The sequence below is a fragment of the Canis lupus genome, chromosome 6 (assembly GCF_048164855.1).
Source record: "Canis lupus baileyi chromosome 6, mCanLup2.hap1, whole genome shotgun sequence".
Classification (NCBI taxonomy): Eukaryota; Metazoa; Chordata; class Mammalia; order Carnivora; family Canidae; genus Canis; species Canis lupus.
Window position 1 is genome coordinate 65,509,933 of NC_132843.1, and position 26,872 is coordinate 65,536,804.

At 39.0% G+C, this 26,872-nt stretch overlaps 1 long non-coding RNA gene across 1 annotated transcript; it reads right to left on the reverse strand.

Moving 5' to 3' along the window:
* Positions 1-26,872, reverse strand: LOC140635806 (uncharacterized). The gene is made up of 3 exons (XR_012033125.1): positions 26,512-26,872; positions 26,007-26,127; positions 1-736 (listed from the first exon to the last, which is right to left on the reverse strand). It is a non-coding gene; the product is annotated as an uncharacterized lncRNA (long non-coding RNA).

Below are 26,872 nucleotides of genomic sequence, written 5' to 3' on the forward strand. Positions count from 1 at the left end.
ATAGAGGACCCACAGCAAATCTTAACAGATGCCAGTCTTTTTTTTCTTTTTAAAGATTTTATTTATTTATTCATGAGAGACACACAGGAGAGAGAGAGAGAGGCAGAGACACGGCAGAGGGAGAAGTAGGCTCCACGCAGGGAGCCCGATGTGGGACTCGATCCTGGGTCTCCAGGATCAGTCCTTGGGCTGAAGGCGGCACTAAACCACTGAGCCACCCGGGCTGCCCAACAGATGCCAGTCTTATAGGAACCATGGACACACCACTTTTTGAGGCTGACTTGAACAGTAGTCTTCTAAGGGCCTAAGACTTATGTTCTTTACGGTAATTCCTTTCCAAAGACAGAGACAAAGAAAAACCATGACATCTCTGTGAAGAAATGAATCAGTCACATCAAGAGTACTCTACCAAATTTGCCAGAATCTCTAAGCCCAAGAAACTAGTTTCATAAATTTTTTCCCCTGCTGATGTAAATTTAGAATGAGAAGATAGATGCTCACCAGTCGCACTCCATTAGACCATGCAGGCTGAGATCAGGAGTCTGATGTGATGATGATTCTTACCTTCCACCAAGGATACTAACCATCTGCTGATGGTCATCAGAGGTTTCAGGATTTCTCAGCTGCAAAGGCCTCAAAACAAGTAGTATCCAGTGACGGAAGTTTATCCTACTGACTATACCAAGTGTTGGGGAGGAAAATTTTTATTCTACCCCTCAAAGTTCTTCTAGGTGGCCTAAAAATTAAATTAATAGGAGATATATTAATAGAATTTTAAAAAACCTGAAGTTTATTACATGTGCACAGAGGCCCAGTATTAAAATTGAGACCTAAAGAAATGATCAAGTCATGCAGCCTCTATATGTTTTAGGCAAAGAAACACAAATCTGTGAGGAAGCGAGAGAACAAAGAAAACTCATGTTCAGCAGCTTTGATTAGTAAAGAGTTCTCAACAGAATTTTTACTGTGGTAGTAAATCAGTAAAAGTAACAGGGTCATTCACGTAGGCTTCTCTGGCCCTGAATCCCCTTTCTCTGATGATAAGGAGGTTTCCCCACCTCTTGGTGCAAGGAGGGTCCTTCATGTGAGAAACTTATTCATTGGTTTCTGGAGAAAGGAGAATTAGAATGTCCTTCTTATAATGGTTGTTTCTTAAGTAGCCTTAAATCAAAATTATTACTATGTAGTCGTTGAACATTTTGGGGCGGGCTACCTTGGAACCCAGTACTAGTAAACCTGTGACCCCACCAGGTAGCAGATCAAATAAAGACTGTCCTCGGCTTAAAGCTACCTTCTTGGTGTGGGTTTTCTCTACTCCATAGACTATGCAGGTGGTTTGGGAAGGTTGCAGCTACACAGACAAGAGGTCCTAGGCTGCCCACTGTCAGCTAATAGGATAGGTACTCTGCATGTATGGACTGCATAGGTCAGGGTAGCCAGGACCTGTTAAGGGGTCAAGCAATGCCAGTCACAGAAGTGAGCTATTAGGGGCATAAAGTACCTTCTTAATTCCAAACTCTGACCTATGCAAATAGGCATATTCTCTCAATAGCAGAACTGCAGGAAACTGGACCACCTTACCAGGGTGTAGCCTGGTCGACTGATGAAGTATCCTTCAACAAGAGATAACTGGGAGCCTTGATAACTGATCCCATTCTGGTAATGGAGTCCAGTTTCCTCTACTGATGCCTTCAGGAAGAATATAGACATTTGTTTAGGTTAGAATTTGGAATTAGGCAGATGCCATGGACCTCCAAAAGTCTACTCTTGACACATAGACTCTCTCAACCCTTGCCCGGTTCCAGGTCTCTGGCTTCCCTGACCTGTGTGTCTGGCACTTGTGTAGTATGTACCCTGTCAGGCAGCCATGGGTGGCCAGGACCCCCTAGTACTGCGGAGCTGGGGCTGGTATCCAACCACTTACATCGCTTATAGAGGAAAAGAGAGCCCACTCTCAGAAAATCTCTCTGAGGTGACTGTTTTAAAATGGCCACAATCAGTACACATTTGGACTGGTTGCCTAATAGGGTCCCAGGCTTCTCCCAGGTATCTTTTATTGGAGGATACTTGGTCCAGTCTGCTCAGCCCCATCCTGGAAAAGCAGTCCAGTTTCTATCAGTGATGTCTTCAGGGGGATTCTTCACATTTGTGTAGATTATGGTTTGGAATTAAATGATGTCTTGTACCCCCCGCCAAAGCCCTCTTTAGTGGCCTGGATTCTTAAGACCTGTGCTCTATTCCAATTTATTGTCTGCCCTGAAGTGAGCTGCACCACACACTCAAGACATAGCCTGTTAGCCTTGGGAAGCGGAGGCTTTCCAGGCCTGTGGAGCTGGGGCCAGTGTCTAACCATCTGAATAGTTTCCAGGGCAGAGGGAGACCACTGCTTATGAATCTTTTTGAGATAGCAACCAATCCAAATGAGGTTTGCTTAATGAAGTTCTAGGTTTACCACTGATTAAGGCTCCCAGGTGTTTTTTAGTGAACGATTCCCTGTTTGGCCAGTCTGGCCTCATCCTAGAAAGGCAGTCAGATTCCTCTGCTGTGTATTGGTCCGATATGATTTTAAATCCACTTGTTTATGACAAAGACAAAAAGTATTTTCAGAAGTAAAGTTGTTTTGATATGAGTAAACTGTGTCAGAAAGTCAGTATCTCCTCTGTTCTCACTGATAACAACTAGTAGCTTAGCAGCTGAGGGGCCCCCCTGAGGGCTTATCAATAAAAATACATGAGGAAGTAAATATGGCAAGGGTACATATTAGACTGTGAATCCTGAGTTTGTGAAATTGATCTGACAGTGTTTGGTCTGCACAAGGCTATAGCTCTCAGAAAACACTGGAGCAATTAACTCCTGCCATGATAAAGGTGATTCCTTTACTGATAGTGGTAAAAGCCATGCAGAGGACTTGCAAAGATCTTCATCTTGCCCATCAACACCTTGGCCATCAATCCCTAGCAACCTGCTCTAGCAACACAGGGCTCTTAAGATTGCACTGGCAGCTGGATGTCAACTCTCAGTTGACTAACCTGTCTCTCCCCAATATCAATCCATAAAGTGTTTAAAAAAGAAAGAAAGAAACAAGTAGTCCAAAATAGAGTCCTTTGCCTTTAACCACAGCAAACCAAGACTTAATGACAGTTTCACCCTATTCCAGGAGCGTGATCTTCTAAAAGTCAATCTGAAATTTCCTGATCAGCACCAATGAGGTGACATGATAACAAATCCTGCTGGTTCCTCCCCCCTTAAAAGAAGATGTCCTGCCCTGAAACAATCCTTTGCTTTCTTTTGCTAATAACGTCTTTGCTCTACCCTCCTTCTTATAAACACCTTCCATTTTTGTACAACTCCTTAGAGCAATTCTTTGTTTGCTAGATGGGATGATGCTTTATTCATGAATTGCTTAATAAAGCCAGTTAGATATTCTAATTTATGGATAGAATTTAGTTTTTTAACAAAATGTCCACCTCAACTAAATTTATTTTTAAATTTTTTAAAAAAGATTTTATTTATTCATGAGAGACAGAGCGAGAGAGGCAGAGACACAGGCAGAGGAAGAAGTAGGCTCCATGTAGGGAGCCTGATGTGGGACTCGATCCCCAGACTCCGGGATCACGCCCTGAGTCAAAGACAGGCACCAAACCACTGAGCCACCCAGGCATCCCCACCTCAACTAAATTTAAACTTTATTCCTTTCATTGCCCTTTGCTGAGAAGGATAGTATCATTGATTTGGAATATGATATTTCTTTATTGGCTTATTAAAAGACATTATTGTATATGCTATTGGCTTATAAAATTCCACACTGAAATAAATATAGAACTCTTGTAACTTGGTGCTATGTTGCCCACAATAGTTTTTTTTAAGATTTATTTATTTGAGAGAGAGTGGGAAGGAGGGACAAAGGGAAAGGAAAGAGAATCCCCAGGCAGACTCCCTACTGAGCACAGAACCTGACATGGGGCTGGATCCCAGGACCTTGAGATCACAACCTAAGCTGAAATCAAGATTTTGCTGCTTAACCAACTGAGCCACACTGGTGCCCCCATGATACTGATTAACCATATTATAAACCTTCTGGAATGCTCTATTAAACATCTTGGTGATAAAATATTAGTGATCTTTGTGAGTGGCAGGAGGAAATAGTAAATGTGTCTGTTCACAAACCCTATCAAAATTACTCAAGAAGTGGCTTAAGGGTAGAATGGGTTGTATATTAACTTCTGAAGATCCCTAGAGACCTACTGAAGACTTAGTCTGGGCAAAACTTCCAATTAAGGAAACTCCAGATGTTGGCCTGATCATCCAACCCAATCAATTATATCCTTATTAAAAAGAGCAACTAAGGAAGATGTTACAGAGCTCTTCTTAGGAGCATTAAGTTACATAGATGCCTACAGGCAGAAAAGAGGGCTAGTGAGATAGGGAAACTGGACTGTATAAAAATCTGTTTTTCTACTTCTCCTGCTTCTATTCCGGCTAGAACCTGCAACCCCACTCATAATGAAAATAGTGTATATCTTCTTTATAAGGGAAAAGCAGGTCAATAATCCAAAATTACTTTTTTCTGGTCCCAGGAATTCAGCTAGATAGCTCTCAAATCATTCTGAACATCTGCAAATTCAACTGAAGATCTAAGAAAAGAATAGCTGCAACTCTACAAATAGAAAAGTGACCACTTTCTGAATGAATGACAAGATGGAAAAACCTCAGAAAAGAGAGCAAGAGGCAAGGAGTGACTGCCAGAAACTTAATCAGTATGGATATAAATAAGATGTCAGAACTAGAGTGCATAGAAGCATAGAAGACACTAGCAAATCCCTTTCTGGAGAAATAAAAGAACTAAAATCTAATCAAGTCAAAGTCAAAAGGCTACTAAGGAGATGTGATTTAAAAAAAATGGAGGCTCTAGCTGCTAGGAGAAATGAGGCAGAAGAGAGAATTAATGATATAAAAGACAAAATGATGGGGAATAAAGAAGCTGAGAAAAAGAGATAAACAACTACTGGATCATGAGGGGAGAATATGAGAAATAAGTGATACCATAAAGTGAAACAATATTAGAATAATTAGGGTCCCAAAAGAAGAGGAAAGGGGGGTGCAGAAAGTATATTGGAGCAAAGTATAGCAGAGAACTTTCTAATATGGGGAAGGAAACAGGCATTAAAGTCCAGGAGGCACAGAGAACTCCCCTCAAAAATCAATAAAAATAGGTCAATACCTCAACATACAATAGTGAAACTTGCAAATCTCAGAGACAAAGAGAAAATCCTAAAAGCAGAGCAGGAAGGGATCCATAACCTACAAGGGTAGTGATAGTAGACTGGCAACAGACCTATCTACAGAGACTTGGCAGACCAGAAGAGACTGGCATGATACACACAGGGTACTAAATAAGAAAAATATGCAGCCAAGAATACTTTATTCCACAAGACTACCATTCAGAATAAAAAGGAGAGATAAAAAGCTTCCAGGACAAAGAGAAAATAAATGAATTTGTGATCACTAAACCAGCCCTGTAAAAATATTAGAGAGGATTCTTTAAGAGAGAACCCAAAAGTAACATAGACCAGACAGGAACAAAGACAATGTACAAAAACAGTGACTTTACAGATAATACAATGGCACTAAATCCATATCTTTCAGTAGATACTCTGAATGTAAATGGGCTAAATGCTCCAATCAAAAGACACAGGGTATCATTGGATTAAAAAGCAAGAACCATCAATATGCTGTCAGAAAGTAGGTGGAAAACCATTCATCATGCTAATGGACATTAAAAGAAAGCTGCAATAGCAATCCTTAGACAAATTAGATTTTAAACCAAAGACTAATAAAAGATGAGGAAGGATACTATATCATAATTAGAGGGTCTATCCAACAAGAAGATCTAACAATTATAAATATTTATGCTCCTAACATGGGAGCAGCCAACTATATAAACCAATTAATGAACTTAAAGAAACACATTAATAATACAATAATAGTAGAGGACTTTAACATTCCACTCACTGCAATGGACAGATCATCTAAGCAGAAGATCAACAAGTAAACGAGGGCTTTGAATGACACACTGGACCAGAGGGATTTCACAGATATAGTCAGAATTCCACCCTAAAGTAATAGAATACACATTCTTCTTGAGCATTAATGGGACTTTCTCCAGAATAGATCACATACTGAGTCATGAATCAAGTCTTAACTGGTACCAAAATATTGGGATCGTTCCCTGCATATTTTCAGACCACAATGCTTTGAAACTTGAAGCACTTGAAGCAAAGGAAATTTGGAAGGAACTCAAATCCTTGGAGGCTAAAGAGCATCCCACCAAAGAATGAATGGGTCAACCAGGAAATTAAAGAATTTTTAAAAATCCCTGGAAACAAATGAAAATGAAGACACAACTTTTCAAAACTCTTGGTTTGCAGCAAAGGCAGTCCCAAAAGGTAAGTGTATAGCAAGACAAGCCTTTCTCAAGGAACAAGAAAGGTCTCAAATACACAGTCTAACCTTGTACATAAAGGAGCTGGAGGAAAAACAGCAAATAAAGCCCCTACACCCAGGAGGAGAAGAGAATAAAGATTAGAGCAGAAATCAATGAAATAGAAACCAAAGAATAGTAAACAAATCAATAAAAGTAGGAGCTGGTTCTTTGAAAAAATTAACAAGACTAATACACCCCTGGACAGACTTACGAAAAGAAAAGAGAAAGGACCTAAATAAATAAAACCATGAATGAAAGAGAACAGATCACAATCAACACCAAAGAAATACAAACAATTATAAGAACAATATTATGAGCAATTACATGCCAACAAATTAGGCAATCTGGAAGAATGGATGCATTCCTAGAGACATATAAACTACCAGAATTGAAACAGGAAGAAGTAGAAAATCTGAACAGACCCATAACCAGCAAGGAAATTGAAGCAGTAATTAAATATCTCCCAACAAACAAGAGTCCAGGCTAGATGGTTTCCCAGAGGACTTCAACCAAACATTTAAAGAAGAATTAATACCTACCTATTCTTCTGAAGCTGTTTCAAAAAATATAAATGGATGGAAAACTTAAACTCTTTTTATGAGGCCAGCGTTGCCTTGGTCCCAAAAAACAAAGACCCCACCAAAAAGGCAAATTACTGACCAATATCCCTGATGAACATAGATGCAAAAATTCTCACCAAGATACTAGCTAATAGGATCCAACAGTACATTAAAATGATTATTCACATCGACCGAGTGGGATTTATTCCTGGTCTACAAGGGTGGTTTGACAACCACAAAATCAATCAATGTGATGATATACTAAATAAAAGAAAGGACAAGAACAATATGATCCTCTCAATAGATGCAGAAAAATCATTTGACAAAGCACAGCATCTTTTCTTGATGCATCCTTATCCCACAATGTAGGGATAGAGGGAACATCTCTCAATATCCTAAAAGCCATATATGAAAAGCCCACAGCAAATATCATTCTCAATGGGGAAAAACTGAGAGCTTTTCCTCTAAGATCAGGAATACCATACAGATTTCTACTGTCACTACCGTCATTCAACATAGTTCCAGAAGTCCTAGCCTCAGCAATCAGACAACTAAAAGAAATAAAAAGCATACAAACAAGCAAAGAATAAATCAAACTCTCACTCTTCACAGATGATATGATACTCTATATGGAAAACCCAAAAGACTCCACTCCAAAATTTCTAGAACTCCTATAGGAATTTAGCAAAGTGGCAGGATATAAAGTCAATGCACAGAAATCAGCTGCATTTCTATACACTAACAATGAGACAGAAGAAAGAGAAATTAAGGAATTAATCCCATTTACAATTGCACCAAAACCTAAGATTTCTAGGAATAAACCTAACCAAAGAGGTAAAGGATCTGTATTTAGAAAATTGTAGAACATTAATAAAAGAAATTGAGGGGGATCCCTGGGTGACTCAGAGGTTTAGCGCCTGCCTTCCACCCAGGGTGTGATCCTGGAGGCCCAGGATCGAGTCCCACATCGGGCTCCCTGCATGGAGTCTGCTTCTCCCTCTGCCTCTCTCTCTCTCTCTCTGTGTCTCTCATGCATAAGTAAATAAAATCTTTTAAAAAATAATTTTTAAAAAATTTTAAAAAGAAAGAAATTGAGGAAGACATAAAGAGATGGAAAAATGTTCCCTGCTCATGGATTGAAAGAACAAATATTATTAAAATGCATGTTACTTGAGAAATCTATACATTCAGTACAACTCCTATCAAAATATCATCAACTTTTTTTCACAGGGCTGGACAAAATAATCCTAAAATTTGTATGGAACCAGAAGACCCTGAATAGGCAAAGGAACATTGAAAAAGAAAACCAAAGCTGGAAGCCTTACAATCTCAGACTTCAAGACCTATTACAAAGCTGTAATCATCAAGACAGTATGGTACTGACACAAAAAACAGATGCATAGATCATGGAAAAGAATAGAGGACCCAGGAATGGACCCTCAACTCTATGGTCAACTAATCTTCAACAAAGCATGGAAGAATATCTGATGGAAAAAAGCACAGTCTCTTTTTTGGGTTTTTGTCAAAATTTAAAAAATATTTATTGACTATAACCTACAAAAATGGAAGAATATACAACGGAGAAAGAACAGTCTCTTCAATGAATGGCATTGAGAAAACTGGACAGTTACATGCAAAGAATGAAACTGGACCCCTTTCTTACATCATACATACAAATAAAAAAGTAGATTAAAGGCCTAAATGTAAGACTGAAACCATAAAACTCCTAAAAGAAAACACAGGCAGTAAGCTCTTATATATCAGTCTTCAGAACATCTTTTTGGATATATCTCTTCAGGCAAGGGCAACAAAAACAAAATTAAACAATTGGGACTACACTAAACTAAAAATCTTCTGCACAGCAAAGGAAACCATCAACACAATGAAAAGGCAACCGACTGAATTTTAGAAGATGTTTGCAAATCATATATCCAATAAGGGGTTAATATCCAAAATATATAAATTGCTCATACAACTCAACACATACAGAAAAACAATCTGATTATTCAGGTCCTCTGTCCATTTTTTAGACATTTTTCCAAAGAAGACATACAGATGGCCAACACACAAAAAGATGTTCAGCATCACTACTCATCAGAGAAATGTAAATTAACACTACAATGAGATATTACCTCACACCACTGGCTAGTATCAAACAGACAAGGAATAACAAGTGTTGGCAAGAATGTAGAGGAAAGGAAACCTTTGAGCACTTTTGGTGGGAATGTAAGCTGGTGCAGCAACTATGGAAAACAGTATGGAGTATCCTCAAAAAATTAAAAATAAAAATAGCAACAATCTAGTAATTCTACAGTCTATTAAACAAATGGTACTGGGAAAATTGGACAATCACATGCCGAAGAATGAAACTGGACCATTTCCTTATACCATATACAAAAATAGACTCAAAATGAATAAAAGACTTAAATGTGAGATAGGGATCCATTAAAATTCTGGAGGAGAACACGGGCAACAACCTCTTCAACCCTGGCCACAGCAACTTCTTGCTAGACACATCTCCAAAGGCAAGGGAAACAAAATCAAAGATGAACTACTGGGACTTCAATCAAGATAAAAAGCTTTTGCACAGCAAAAGAAACAGACAAAACCAAAAGAAAACTGACAGAATGGGAGAAGATATTTGCAAATGTCTCATCAGATAAAGATTAGTATCCAAAATCTATAAAGAATTTACCAAACTCAACACCCAAATAAATAATCCAATCAAGAAATGGGCAGAAGACATGAACAGACATTTCTCAAAAGAAGACATACAAATGGCCAACAGACACATGAAGAAAATGCTCAACACAACTTGGCATCAGGGAAATACAAATCAAAATCACAATGATATACCACCTCACACCAGTCAGAATGCCTAAATTAACCGCTCAGGAAATGAGAGATATTGGTGAGGATGTGGAGAAAGGGGAACCCTCCTGCACTGTTGGTGGGAATGTAAGCTGCTGCAGCCACTCTGGAAAACAGTATGGAGGTTCCTGAAAAAGTTAAAATAGAGCTGCCCTCTATAGCACTCCTAGGGATTTACCCCAAAGATATAAATGTAGTGATCTGAAGGGGCACTTGCATTCCAATGTTTATAGCAGCAATGTCCAGAAAAGCCAAACTATGGAAAGAGCCAAGATGTTTATCGACAGATGAATGGATAAAGATGAGTGGATAAAGTGTATAAAGATACACACACACACACACACACACACACACACACACACTGGAATGCTATTCAGCCATCAAAAATGAAATCTTGCCATTTGCAATGATGTGAATGGAACTAGAGAGTATTATGTTAAGTGAAACAAGTCAATCAGAGAAAGACAGTTATATGATCTCACTCATATGTAGAATTTAAGAAACAAAACAGTGGATCATAGGGGAAGAGGGGAAAAAATAAAACAAGATGAAACCAGAGAGGGAGACAAACCATAAGAGACTCTTAATTATAGGAAACAACACGGTTGCTGGAGGGGAGGGGGTAGGGTACCTGAGTGGACATATTGAGGAGGGCTCCTGATGTAATGAGCACTGAGTATTATATAAGACTGATGAATCACTGACCTCTACCTCTGAAACTAGTAAAAAAAAATATATATATATATATAGCAGTTAATGATTTCTCTAGAATAGGTAACATCTGAAAAAGGACAGATAAAGCCATCATATGCATATCCAAGACCACCAGCACTAGACAGCTCAATGCCAAGACCTCCTGGCTCCAGGGAATAGCACCCAAGCCCTCCTCTTTATTCTAACCAATTCCTGGATGCCTGAGAGGACATGTACAACAAACCATAACCCTCAGTAAAAACCCCAGACCCTAAGCAAAGATGAAATTCTCTCTCTTTTCCTTTCTGAGTCTCCCAGATACTCTGTATCCACATTCTCTATATACCTTTGGTTAATTCTGCTTTCACCTCCTGCTGGCTCACATTTCAATTCTATCCTGTGTGCAGCCATCACTAGCACAAAATGGTATCTTCAGAACAGAAAGAAACACTGATCCTTTTGCCTCTAAGGGCATTAATCCACATCCTGAGGATGATAATTATTTTAACTCTTTTGACCCCAGTAACATTAACTAACTAGAAGCTAAGCCCATGACAATAGACAAAATGACAAATGTAGTAATATAGAATTAGAGTCACTGGAGAGTTTATACCAGACAATAAATGGTAATAATTAAAATAGAATTCCAACAGGGGCACCTGGGTGGCTCAGTGGTTGAGCGTCTGCCTTTGGCTCAGGGCATGATCCTGGTGTTCCAGGATCAAGTTCAGTATCACCCGCCCTGCAGGGAGCCTGCTTCTCCCTCTGCCTATGCCTCTGCCTCTCTATCTCTGTTGCTTATGAATAAATAAGCAAAATCTTTAAAAAGTAAAATAAAAGACTTTTTTCCAGTGGATAATCTTTCCTGCTTTGTCGAATATTAGTTCACCATAAAGTTGAGGGTCCACTTCTGGATTCTCTATTCTGTTCTATTGATCTATGTGTCTGTTTTTGTGCCAGTACCACACGGTCTTGATGACCACAGCTTTGTAGTACAACCTGAAATCTGGCATTGTGATGCCCCCAGCTATGGTTTTCTTTTTTAAAATTCCCCTGGCTATTCGGGGTCTTTTCTGATTCCACACAAATATTAAAATAATTTGTTCTAACTCTCTGAAGAAAGTCCATGGTATTTTGATAGGGATTGCATTAAACGTGTAAATTGCCCTGGGTAACATTGACATTTTCACAATATTAATTCTGCCAATCCATGAGCATGGAATATTTTTCCATCTCTTTGGGTCTTCCTCAATTTCTTTCAGAAGTGTTTTATAGTTTTGAGGGTATAGATCCTTTAAAACTCTGGTTAGGTTTATTCCTAGGTATATTATGCTTTTGGGTGCAATTGTAAATGGGATTGACTCCTTAATTTCTCTTTCTTCAGTCTCATTGTTAGTGTATAGAAATGCCACTGACTTCTGAGCATTGATTTTGTATCTTGCCACACTGCCAAATTGCTGTATGAGTTCTAGCAATCTTGGGGTGGAGGCTTTTGAGTTTTCTATGCAGAGTATCATGTCATCGGCGAAGAGGGAGAGTTTGACTTCTTTGCCAATTTGAATGCCTTTAATGTCTTTTTGTTGTCTGATTGCTGAGGCTAGGACTTCCAGTACTATGTTGAATAGCAGTGGTGAGAGTGGACATCCCTGTCTTGTTCCTGATCTTAGGGGAAAGGCTCCCAGTGCTTCCCCAATGAGAATGATATTTGCTGTGGGCTTTTCGTAGATGGCTTTTAAGATGCTGAGGAATGTTCCCTCTATGCCTACACTCTGAAGAGTTTTGATCAGGAATGGATGCTGTATTTTGTCAAATGCTTTCTCTGCATCTATTGAGAGGATCATATGGTTCTTGGTTTTCTCTTGCTGATATGATGAATCACATTGATTGTTTTATGAGTGTTGAACCAGCCTTGTATCCCAGGGATAAATCCACTTAGTCATGATGAATAATCTTCTTAATGTATTGTTGTATCCTATTGGCTAGTATCTTGTTGAGAATTTTTGCATCCATGTTCATCAGGGATATTGGTCTGTAATTCTCCTTTTTGGTGGGGTCTTTGTCTGGTTTTGGAATTAAGGTGATGCTGGCCCCATAGAACAAGTTTGGAAGTACTCCATCTCTTTCTATCTTTCTGAACAGCTTTAGTAGAATAGGTATGGTTTCTTCTTTAAACATTTGATAGAATTCCCCAGGGAAGCCATCTGGCCCTGGACTTTTGTGTCTTGGGAGGTTCTTGATGACTGCTTCAATTTCCTCCCTGGTTATTGGCCTGTTCAGGTTTTCTATTTCTTCCTGTTCCAGTTTTGGTAGTTTGTGGCTTTCCAGGAATGCGTCCATTTCTTCCAGATTGCCTAATTTATTGGCGTATAGCTGTTCATAATAGGTTTTTTAAATTGTTTGTATTTCCTTGGTGTTGGTAGTGATCTCTCCTTTCTCATTCATGATTTTATTAATTTGAGTCCTCTCTCTTCTTTTTAATAAGGCTGGCTAATGGTTTATCTATCTTATTAATTCTTTCAAAGAACCAACTCCTGATTTTGTTGATCTGTTCCACAGTTCTTCTGGTCTCTATTTCATTGAGTTCTGCTCAAATCTTTATTAACTCTCTTCTTCTGCTGTGTGTAGGATCTATTTGCTGTTTTTTCTCTAGCTCCTTTAGGTGTAAGGTTAGCTTTTGTATTTGAGTTCTTTCCAGTTTTTGGATGGATGCTTGTATTGCGACAAAGGAGGAAAGACTACCCACTGGAAAAAAGACAGTCTCTTTAATAAATGGTGCTGGGAAAATTGGACATCCACATGCAGAAGAATGAAACTAGACCACTCTCTTGCACCATACACAAAGATAAACTCAAAATGGATGAAAGATCTTAATGTGAGACAAGATTCCATCAAAATCCTAGAGGAGAAAAAAAAAATCCTAGAGGAGAACACAGGCAACACCCTTTTTGAACTTGGTCACAGTAACTTCTTGCAAAGATTCATCCATGAAGGCAAGAGAAACAAAAGCAAAAATGAACTATTGGGACTTCATCAAGATAAGAAGCTTTTGCACAGCAAAGGATACAGTCAACAAAACTCAAAGACAACCTACAATATGGGAGAAGATATTTGCAAATGACGTATCAGATAAAGGGCTAGTTTCCAAGATCTATGAAGAACTTATTAAACTCAACAGCAAAGAAACAAACAATCCAATCATGAAATGGGCAAAAGACATGAAGAGAAATCTCAGAGGAAGACATAGACATGGCCAACACGCACATGAGAAAATGCTCTGCATCACTTGCCATCAGGGAAATACAAATCAAAACCACAATGAGATACCACCTCACACCAGTGAGAATGGGGAAAATTAACAAGGCAGGAAACCACAAATGTTGGAGAGGATGTGGAGAAAGGGGAACCATCTTGCACTGTTGGTGGGAATGTGAACTGGTGCAGCCACTCTGGAAAACTGTGTGGAGGTTCCTCAAAGAGTTTAAAAAAGGTCTGCCCTACGACCCAGCAATTGCACTGTTGGGGATTTACCCCAAAGATACAGATGCAGTGAAACACTGGGACACCTGCACCCCGATGTTTATAGCAGCAATGGCCACAATAGCCAAACTGTGGAAGGAGCCTCGGTGTCCATCGAAAGATGAATGGATAAAGAAGATGTGGTCTATGTATACAATGGAATATTCCTCAGCCATTAGAAACGACAAATACCCACCATTTGCTTCGACATGGATGGAACTGGAGGGTATTATGCTGAGTGAAATAAGTCAATCGGAGAAGGACAAACATTATATGGTCTCATTCATTTGGGGAATATAAAAAATAGTGAAAGGGAATAAAGGGGAAAGGAGAAAAAAATGAGTGGGAAATATCAGAAAGGGAGACAGAACATGACAGACTCCTAACTCTGGGAAATGAACTAGGGGTGGTGGGCGGGAGGTGGGGGTGACTGGGTGATGGGCGCTGAGGTGGGCACTTGACAGGATGAGCCCTGGGTGTTATTCTATATGTTGGCAAATTGAACACCAATAAAAAATAAATTTATAACAATAATTTAAAAAGTAAAATAAAATAGAATTCCAACAAACTGATTTGGTCAGAGAAATCTAGTGGCTATTAGATTTATGTTTCAAAGGAGGACAAAACCTGATCCTCATAGGAACATAGGTTGTGTACCTCAAACCCATTACCACTGATGCTAAATTGAATTGATACCTTAGAGCATCTAGAGAAGATAATATTAATTTACAAAGATCTGGTGTTTGGGTAGCAGCAACCTGGAGATTAAGATGGCCTATACTAATATGTAATCCCTTACGACACCTCCAAGGAAAATGGCAGGAGAAGCTAATATAATAATGAAATTAGGACTATTAGCTATGATTTATGATAAGGGACAGACACCTACACTGCTACATGTGGAAGCAACATAACAAAGTAAGAGGTCGTCTTTTAAGCTGCATCTCCATAGGACAGAACAGCATTATTACAGTATTTGCATGCACCAGAAACACAGGAGATCTGATTGATAAGAACAGAGGAGGGAGTAAGTCAAGATAAAGGCTGTAGAGGTGCCTGGCTGGCTCAGTTGGAAGAACGTGCAACTCTTGATCTTGGGTTTGAGAGTTTGAGCCCCAAGAGAGTTCAGAGTTGAGGTCGCTAAAAACAAAAAATACTATCTATCATTAGATTTCATTTATTTATTCCTGAGAGACACAGAGGGAGAGAAGCAGAGACACAGGCAGAGGGAGAAGCAGGCTCCATGCTGGGAGCCCGATGTAGGACTCAATCCCAGGATTCCAGGATCACACCCTGAGTGAAAGACAGACACTTAACCTCTGAGCCACCCAGATGCCCCCCAACCCCTCCCAAAAAAAAACCTTTAAAAGAAAAAGATAAAGGTTATAGCTTTAACACTCACGTATATGGACAAAATAGGCCTACATCTAATAAAAATAGACCAAATCAAAATAGACCATCTAGACCAAAATCTACAAGGGGCCTTTTTGGTCACCTACACCATTTAGACGACCACCCTGAAAACAAATTATAAAAGTAGAAAGTCAAATAGATACCCCACAAGCTACATAGGAGAGGCAGAGAAACAGAAACAACCATCTTTTACAGTAAATAGACCTACAGAAAATAAATCCACATATACCCACTCGTCCATTTACTGTAAATACTACTCCTTTATAAAACCTAATCCCCTCAATAGCAGATCACTGCTAGTGAGAGAGAGAAAACCCTGTGAGCTCCCCACAGGGATTCAGCAGTCTCTTCCTCTGGCTCAAGCCAGAGACAATTGCTCATATCAACAGAAACCTCTTTTGCAAATAGAAACACTACATATACCACCCACTATGTTGTTAGATACAGGGTCCTAATAACAATGACACAGGGATATCCTACTAACTTAGAAAACTTGAGCAATAAAAAGAGACTGATTGAAGGATGAGAAGGAAAATTATCCCCACACACTTGGGTACATAGATTCTGAGCAAGGAGGACAGACTTTCAAACTAAATGCTTTTTAAGTCCCAATTTAGAAAACATGCCCAGAATGGCTATCATAGGACATGTAAATAATAAAGAAAACATTCAGGAACTTCTAAAGGAACAAATTATGTCCCTACTATTTCACCACATAAATTATTTAATCTGGCTTGTCAAAAAGCCAAACAGGTCATATACATTTACAAATTTTAGGAATTTAAACAAATTTCCCCAAACTGAGGGAGCACTCCCAAATATAGGTGCTATCATAAGAAATATCACCACTGGATCTGGCACTGATTGCATGGGGACAGACTTACCTGACGCATTCTTTGCTATTCCAGTTGATAAAGAGAGCCAACCCATGACTGCATTTGCGTGGGAAGGCAGATATGTTTAGTAGGTTACCAACAGGATACCTTAACAACACAGTAATAGCCCACAACTTTCTAACACAAGAATTCCAGGCCTTTCAGGAAAACACAACATACACACAAACCAGAATTTCCTGTATTGATGATATACTTATTTATGGTGATAACTTGGACAATAGGTTTATAATAGAGTTAATTCAATTCCTTAGAGGATAGGCAACTGACCCGAGTAAGGTCCAAGGACCTTATACTACAAGAAAATTTCTAGGTATAATTTGGTCCTGTGAAGGCAGAAAAATAACAGACCCAGTCATAAACAAGATACATTGCGTCCCAATTCCTACCACAAAAGAAGCATCTCAGAAACTGGTAGGACTATTTGGATATTGGAAATAGCACATGACACTAAATGGGGATAGTATCATAATACACTTGTAAAATTACAAGGAAGATAGGGAATTCAGTTGGACAGAGACTCAAGAGGTAGCCTTAATTTGCTTCAAAGTGCTCTCAAACTTTTAATACATTGGCATCAGTGAGCGAGGACTCCTAATATAAAGTGCCTAGGAGCACCTAGGGTGACTCAGTAGGTTAAGTGTTGGCCTTAGGCTCAGGTCATGATCTCAGGATCCTGGGGTCAGGCCCTGCATTGGTTTCCCTGCTCAGTGGGGAGTCTGCTTCTCCCTCTCCCTGATGTACCTCTGCCGTCTCTTCGGAGTTGTGCCATCCTCCCCAGCACACGACTCAGAAGAAACAAGAGGAGAAGCTGCACATGATGCTGCCAGTGTTTAACAGGGTTTTTGGAAATGCTCCACCTTCTTTTTCCTAACAGAAAAATAGTGTTTAAAAAATACTAGATATTTCCCACTCCTTTTACAAAATTACCCTCTCCTCTTCTTCAATCACCCTCATTCCCCACAGGACAGTGCAGATGAAGGAGATGAGGACCATGGGCTGAATGGTGCTATTAGGAGTTGGGGTCACTAGAGCTTTCCAGGGTCCCCTTGGTGTCCACTTCCTACTGAAGATGTGGAGCAGGGGAACTGGCTGTCTCCCTCAGCTTATGCTCACTTACGTTCTCTCTCAAATAAATAAGTAAGTAAGTAGGTATGTAGGTAGGTAGGTAAGTAAGTAAATTCATTAATTAATTAATATAATCTTTTTTAAAAAACCCAAAAAACTAAAGTGCCTATATTTACAAGGGTTTGCAACATGGTGTCTGTGGACTGAAAAATTGTAGGAACTCAATTTTTAGCAGATTGCATTTTGGACAAAGATTTTCCCATGGTCCAAGAACAGATACCAATGAATTGCAAGACTCACTTGGGCACTGTATGATGAGGCTCTAAAAACTACAGAACCACTAACAGAAAATAAGCTAATTATACTTTAATTCCAATAGGCTATTCTGGGGTGGGTAAGGCAGACCTTTGAGAAACAGGAATTATTCCTGACTGTCACATGGAGAATGTCTACTTCCAAGCAGGACTAAATGACAGAGGATCAGCCCTCTGCATGAACTGAGGAAATCTCCACAAGGCCAGAAGTGGACTTTACCAAATTTCTGAGGGATGAACCTATTTAAGCTTGAGCAGTTGGGCAATGGGGACCACTCTGGTCCATGGCAGTCAATAATGCATGGTTTTTAGCTGGATCAGCTTCCAAGACACCATCTAGAGAATGCTGGCACACTGTGGCCTTGAGGACTAATGATGGTCTTAACTTGACATAATCAGGAGAATTCTGGAGAACAGAATATGCTGAATAGCCATAAATTGTGAGTGACTAATGTGTTAAGGGAAGTGAGAGTGAGGTGTAGCTTTTCTCAGACTCATGGACAGTAGCTAATAGAATAGACATTTTGGACATGAACATTGTGGAAAAATTACTGAAAAATACCAAATAAGAACATAATGAAGGATATAGGGCAGAAAATAGCACTGACTAATATCTCTATATTTATCATCAATGTCTCTGCACCTTAGGAGAACTCTGAAGTAATTAAATTGAATAACTAGATGGACAAACTTGGTAGGTAAACTAAAGAGATGGAGGTATGCAAAATTTAACTTAAAAAACTCAATAATTTATGGCTAGTGATGAAGCCAATTCAAGACATAACTATATATAAACAAGAAGGACAATGGGCTTACAACCTGAATACGCAGATATGCCAAGTAACAGAATCATTCTATAGACACATCAAACAGGTCAGGCTGACACACATGAAACTAGAATTGGTTAGAGCAAAAAGACATGTATGTACCCGTTAAATACCTCCAATTTCAAATTAAATATGAGAATTGCTGGAAGTTTAAAGCATGGAGGTCATTAATGAATATTCCAAATAAGTCAAAGCAGACAGACTTCAAAATTATACAAATGATTATATAGGACACCTGCCCATATCAGAGAATAAACTATGCATGTACCACTATGGAGATATGGTCAGGAGTAGGATTACCCTACTCTTGCAGGAAAACTAATGAAAAATCTACAATCTGAGCATTAGAAATATGGATGCTTGCTATAGTATCCCAACTATCATAAAATCAGATCAGAGAACCAACCCACTTTATAGGAAAGTGAATATAATATTGGACAAAGAAACTAGGCATAATGTGGAACTTCCCCTTACCCTATTACCCTACTGCCTCTGGGCCAACTGAGAACTATAATGATTTGTTCAAGCAAAAACTTAGGTTACTTCCTAACAATCTAGATATGAAAACAGACTAAAATAATCTAGGAGATGACAATATCTCTAAAGTATAGATCTAGAAATCATATGCATACATACATACACACACACATTGCCCAGAACTTTATGCCTGCAAAATAAAAGCCACTGTGAATCCTCAACTCTAGCAATAATATGACATAGATCAGTGCAGCATGCTGCTTGCTGGCCATACTATTTTACCTATTGCTTACTATTGGATATCATACTATTTGTATGGATTTCTCTTCCAACGGTTTCAGCAATAGTAGTTATGGTACCATTCTTAAGTGGAATGCATCTTTTGGTCCAGATACAACTCCACTGTCTGTGACATCCTCTACTTCCTTCACAGATCACCATCCTGGGTCACCTTGTTATAACTGAGGACTCAACGGCGTCACCAGCATCATCTATATCACCAAACCCAACCTCTCCATCTCACCCTTCAGTATCAGTACCATCTACTGGGAAACCTTTAGTCAGTGGAAAAAACAAATATTTAGGGAATCTGATGAAGCAGTAGAAGTCTCCAAAGAATCTCTTGAATAGTATCCCCTACTAGACACTGACTGAGCTTGAAGACTAAACTACTAACTGGCCCTTGTCATAACCCAGCCTATATACCAAGAAAATCAGGTATTGACTTTTCTGCTTTCCTTATATCTAACTGAATTGAGTGTAGCATCAGACACATGGTAGACTGAAAATAAAGGAGACAGAACATGAAGACTCCTAACTCTGGGAAATGAACTAGGGGTGGTGGAAGGGGAGGAGGGCGGGGGGTGGGGGTGAATGGGTGATGGGCACGGAGGCGGGCACTTGATGGGATGAGCACTGGGTGTTATTCTGTATGTTGGCAAATTGAACACCAATAAAAAATAAGTTTATTATTAAAAAAAAAGAAAATAACCTCAATTTCATTTCTGAGATACTTTGTGTGCTAGTATTTTACAAAAGAGCATCTCTGAATATGTAGAATGGGCAATTGTATCTTTAAATATTAATAAGCCAGAAACCAATCAGTTATTACACTCAATTAACTCAATCCCAATCACCTATTAGAAAATAATCAATCCATGGATACTTTGTTCAGTCTTCACAAGAATAGGGACAACCTGTCAGGGATGTAGCAACTCATAGAAAACTTAGCGTATAACATATATCATTATCCTTCATGGTGTACTTCAGGCTTCTCTCTCATACCATAGAACACCCAAGAACATAGGAACCAGGATTAGTAAAACCTTTCCAGGTCATATTGGAACCTATAGTAATAGGCTATGCCTTGGTATTTACTATGCAGAACTTTTAAGCCAGATATAGATCCTCAAATTTTGTTCAGTTTTATCCATATTTGATCATGCACAATTTTTAACCTATGCCAGAAACAAATTCACTAAAGGAAGGAAATTATTGCAGTTTCTTGTTGGACTGTAGGAGATTTAATTGGTAGATTTAATTGAACAATGGCAGCCACTTTTCTTTTTTTTTTTTTTACTAACATCATACTTAATGGTAAAAAGCTGAATACTTTTCCATTAAGATCAGGAACAAGACAAGGATGTCTACTTTCTCAATTTTTGCTCAACATAGTACTGGAAGTCCTGCTGCACCAATCAGACGTGAAAAAGAAATAAAGGCATACAGATTAGTAAGGAGAAGTAAAACTTACTATTTGGAAAGGATATGATTCTATATATAGAAAATCCTAAAGATCTCAACAAAAAATTAAGTTGCAAGATAAAAAATTAACATACAGAAACCTGTTACCTTTCTATGCACCAATAGCAAAGGAGAAGAAATAGAAATCCAGAAAACAATTTCATTTACATTTGTACAAAAAAGAGTAAAATACCTAGGAATATATTTAACCAAGAAGGTAAAAGATATATAGTCTAAAACTATAAAACGTTAATGAAAAATACTGAAGAAGACACAAACAAATGGAAAGATATTCCATATTCACAGATTGGAAGAATTAATATTGTTAAAATGTTTGTATTACCAAAAGCAAAATCTGTAGATTCAATATGGTACCTATCAAAATAACAATAGCATTTTTAAATAAATAATCCTAAAATTTGTATGGAACCACAGAACACCCAAATCGCCAAAGCAATCTTGAGAACGAAAAATGAAGATAACGCAATCCCAGGTTTCAAGAACACTACAAAGTTATGGTAATCAAAACAGTGTGATACTGGCATAAACACAGAACACATCAATGGAACAGGATGGAGATCTGAGAAATAAATGCATGCTTGTATGATTAATTAATCTATGACAAAGAAGGCAAGAATATGCAATGAGGAAAATATAGTTTTTTAATAAATGCTGTTGGGAACACTGGACAGCTACATGAAAAAGAATGAAACTGCTTTCTTACACTACACATAAAGATAAACTCAAAATGGATTAAAGAACTAAATATGAGACCTGAAGCCATAAAACTCCTAAAAGAAAACATAAGTGGTAATGTCTTGGACATTAGCGTCAGCAATATTTTTCTAGATACGTCTCCTCAAGCAATGGAAATAAAGCAAAAATAAACTACTGGAACTAATCCAAAATAAAATCTTTGCTGTGCAAAGTAAAACATCAACAAAACTAAAGGCAACTTAATGAGAGAAACTATTAGCCAACAATGCATCCAATAAGGGTTCTGTGACAAGATGGAGAGACCTAGAAGATATGATGTTAAAGGCAATAAGTCAGAGGGAAAAAGAAAGAAACCATGTGATTTCATTTTTATGTGGGATCAAAAAAACCAAATGAATAAATAAAATGGAATCATAAATACAGAGGATAAACTGGGCATGGGAAAAATAGACAAAGGAGATTAAGAGGTACAAACTTCCAGTTATTAAATAAAACACAGAGGTGGAAAGTGAAGCATAGGAAATATAGTCAATAATATTGTAATAACATTGTACAACAGATTACAACTACACTTACTGTGGAGAGCATAGTGTAATGTATAAAACTGTTGAGTCACTATGTTGTAAACCCAAAATTAATATAACATTGTCTATCAACCATACTTCAATGGAGAGACATAAAATGTGTTTCTCTAACTATAGATTGTCAGTTGTTGCAATGACATGTTTCTAAGTATATGTTGTTGGACCATATACCTTTTTTTTTTAAAGATTTTATTTATTTATTCATGAGAGATACAGAGGAGAGAGAGAGGCAGAGACATAGGCAGAGACAGAAGCAGGCTCCACGCAGGGAGCCCGATGTGGGACTTGATTCCGAGTCTCCAGGATCACGTCCTGGGCCAAAGGCAGCACTAAGCTGCTGAGCCACCCAGGGATCCCTGGACCATATACCTTTATTGTACCTTTATTCCTGCTATTCATAGTCATATTCATATGACTATGGCTTGAAGCTTCCTCAGCTACTTATGTATAATATGGAAAACTGGACCAGGATAGTATGCTGTAAGCCAACCCTCACCCTAACCTATTAGAGACAAGGGAAAAAGAAGGAACACAACATGATAGATTGTGTAACACTAACAGGTAACGAATCCTGTGATAGAAAAAGAGGTTATTGCAGATCAGTAGAAGATGAAGCAACTATTAGAATAACTGGAAAAATATTTCACGTTAGACCTCCTCCAATTAATCTAATAAATGTAAATAATGTATTAGAAAACTTAGGATAAGTAAAGGCACATTTATAAGATAAGACTAATAAAGTTAAAATAACTTTGCAGGAATTTAAAAGGAAACAAAAATATGCCTCCCTAAAATAGTAACAGGCTTGAAGTCTGATGTTATGACTACTGAATATGTATTTAATATAGCTATGCAAGCTTGTACCCCTGGAGCTTTATAAAAATGGTCTCCACTTGAGTACATATTTATCAAGGAAGTTAAGGTTAAGTTTTTGTTGTTTGTTCTTTCAATATGATACCATGCTAAAGAGTTCTTTAGTATGTTTATATTGATAGTATTAGAAAACATGGGCACTTAAACTGGTCATTAAACTATGGCATAAAAAAATGTGCATCAAAGGAAAAATACTCCCCCAAGATATGATTGTGACTAAGATTATAAGTGATATAGAATCACAGGGTAGATTGATATTTTTGTGAGCTTAAATTTGTACTGGGCATAAGATCCTTAGCATTAATTAGTGTCTGAGTGATTTGGAATCACAGGGTGGATTGTTGTACATGTGATTTCACATACACTTGTTTATGACAAGGACAAAGTTGTTTTTAGAAGCAAAGTTGTTTCAGTATGAGAATAAAGTATGTTGTGTTGTGTCAGGATGTCATTATCTCAGCTGTTCTCACTGATAAATCAATAGCTCAGCTGCTGAGGGGGCCTAATGTTTATAAAAACATGTAAAGAAGCAATATGGCAAGGAGGCATTAAGACTATAAATACTGAGGGTTTGTGAGAATGATCCTGAGAGTGCTTAGTCAGGGCAAGGCTACATCTTGTTGAACTGATAGCTCTTAAAGACCTCAGGGCAATTAGCTCCTTCCTGGTAAAAGCAACTCTTTCACAGGCAGAGAAAGTTGTACAGAGGATTCACAAAGATCTTGCCCATTAACACGCACTGTCATTCACTGGCAATCTGTTCTAGAAGCATGGGACTTTTACTTTTGAACTGGCAGCTGGACTTCAGCTCTTGGTTAGCAAAATGTCTCCCAGATACCAACTCTGATAAGGGTATGCCTCAACTAAATTTGGACTTTACTACTTTCATCTGCCCTTGCCTAGAACAATAGTGTGATTCATCTGACATTGGTTTGGACTACATTTCTTTATTGACTAATTATTTTTTTAATTTATTTTTTATTGGTGTTCAATTTACTAACATACAGAATAACCCCCAGTGCCCATCACCCATTCACTCCCACCCCCCGCCCTCCTCCCCTTCTACCACCTCTAGTTTGTTTCCCAGAGTTAGCAGTCTTTACGTTCTGTCTCCCTTTCTGATATTTCCCACACATTTCTTCTCCCTTCCCTTATATTCCCTTTCACTATTATTTATATTCCCCAAATGAATGAGAACATATAATGTTTGTCCTTCTCCGACTGACTTACTTCACTCAGCATAATACCCTCCAGTTCCATCCACGTTGAAGCAAATGGTGGGTATTTGTCATTTCTAAGAGCTGAGTAATATTCCATTGTATACATAGACCACATCTTCTTTATCCATTCATCTTTCGTTGGACACCGAGGCTCCTTCCACAGTTTGGCTATTGTGGCCATTGCTGCTAAAAACATCGGGGTGCAGGTGTCCCGGCGTTTCATTGCATCTGTATCTTTGGGGTAAATCCCCAACAGTGCAATTGCTGGGTCGTAGGGCAGGTATATTTTTAACTGTTTGAGGAACCTCCACACAGTTTTCCAGAGTGGCTGCACCAGTTCACATTCCCACCAACAGTGTAAGAGTGTTCCCTTTTCTCCGCATCCTCTCCAACATTTGTTGTTTCCTGCCTTGTTAATTTTCCCCATTCTCACTGGTGTGAGGTGGTATCTCATTGTGGTTTTGATTTGTATTTCCCTGATGGCAAGTGATGCAGAGCATTTTCTCATGTGCGTGTTGGCCATGTCTATGTCTTCCTCTGTGAGATTTCTGTTCATGTCTTTTGCCCATTTCATGATTGGATTGTTTGTTTCTTTGCTGTTGAGTTTAATAAGTTCTTCATAGATCTTGGAAACTAGCCCTTTATCTGATACGTCATTTGCAAATATCTTCTCCCATTCTGTAGGTTGTCTTTGAGTTTTGTTGACTGTATCCTGTGCTGTGCAAAAGCTTCTTATCTTGATGAAGTCCCAATAGTTCATTTTTGCTTTTGTTTCTTTTGCCTTCGTGGATGTATCTTGCAAGAAGTTACTATGGCCGAGTTCAAAAAGGGTGTTGCCTGTGTTCTTCTCTAGGATTTTGATGGAATCTTGTCTCACATTTAGATCTTTCATCCATTTTGAGTTTATCTTTGTGTATGGTGGAAGAGAGTGGTCTAGTTTCATTCTTCTGCATGTGGATGTCCAATTTTCCCAGCACCATTTATTGAAGAGACTGTCTTTCTTCCAATGGATAGTCTTTCCTCCTTTATCGAATATTAGTTGCCCATAAAGTTCAGGGTCCACTTCTGGATTCTCTATTCTGTTCCACTGATCTATGTGTCTGTTTTTGTGCCAGTACCACACTGTCTTGATGACCACAGCTTTGTAGTACAACCTGAAATCTGGCATTGTGATGCCCCCAGATATGGTTTTCTTTTTTAAAATTCCCCTGGCTATTCAGGGTCTTTTCTGATTCCACACAAATCTTAAAATAATTTGTTCTAACTCTCTGAAGAAAGTCCATGGTATTTTGATAGGGATTGCTAATTAAAAGACATTATCCTATATGCTATTGGCATGTGAAATTTGCAGTTAATCAACATTAAATACATTGTTGGCAAAGACAACAATCAGCCTCTGAGCATTATTTGCTTCCCTAAAGAAAACAGCCTTCCCATAAACAGGGGGAATATGTGCATTTGTGTAGATTGGGGCTTGAAACTAGGCAGGTGTCTTGTACCTCCAAAACCTACTCCTATACCACAGCCTCAGGCAACATTGCCCTGTTCCTGGTCCCTGGCTACCCTGGCCTGGCCCACCTCACATGAGCAGTCCGCACTCTGTTAGTTGCTCAAAGCCAGCTGGAGCCCTCCAGGACTTTGGAGCTCAGATGGGTAACCAACTACCTACATTGCCCCAAGGGTGGAGAAAACCCATCCCCTGAAAATCACTGAAGTGGCCATTGAATGGGCAACAGTCCCCATGTATACTTACTGTTTGCTGGGTCCCAGCCTTCTGTAGCAATCAAGGCTCCCAGCAGTCTCTCACTGGAAAATATGTCAGCCAGCCTACCTAATCCAGCCTGAGCAAGGTGGTCCATATTCCTCTGCTCTGCCTTCAAGGGGAATATATACATTTGTATAGGTTAGGGCTGGAATTAGGCAAATGCCAAGTATCCCCAATAGCTTACCCTATGACCTAGCTTCACTGTCCATTGCCCTGTTCCATATCCCCATCTACCCTGACTTGTGCCTTCCATGCACAATACAGCCCACACCTCATCAGTAGGCCCTTGGTTTCAGGAGCCTGTCAGGCCTGTGTAACTCAGACCATTCACAACTACCTACTTGGCCTCCATAGTAGAAAGAACTCAACCCATAAAATTTGAGGTAGCAGGTTTAAACTAGTGATTGTCAATCTTCATTTTGGACTGGTTTCCTGGTAGGGTCCAGGCTTCTCCAGAAATTAAGATTCCTCAGAGTCTATTATTGGGGGATACCTTGGCTGGCTGTCCCATCCCCAGCAGTCCAGAGTCCTCCAGCTCTGCTTTAGTGTGAATATACACATTTGTGCAGGTGAAAGCCTGGAAGTAGGAGGATGTCATGTATCCCCAGTCGCTTGCTTCTGTGACATGGCCTCACCCATTGTTGCCCTGCTCCAGGTCCCCAGCTACCCTGACCTGGATGCTGTGCACATGTAGTCATTCCTGTATCACCTGGCACTTGGCTGTGAGGGGAAACTCCAGGCCTGTGGATCTCTGGCTGAACTGCAAGTTCCTAAATAACCTCAGGGTGAAGAAAGGCCTCTCCCCGTCATCTTTCTGAAGCAGTAATTTTAAACTGGGGGTAATTAGTCCCCTT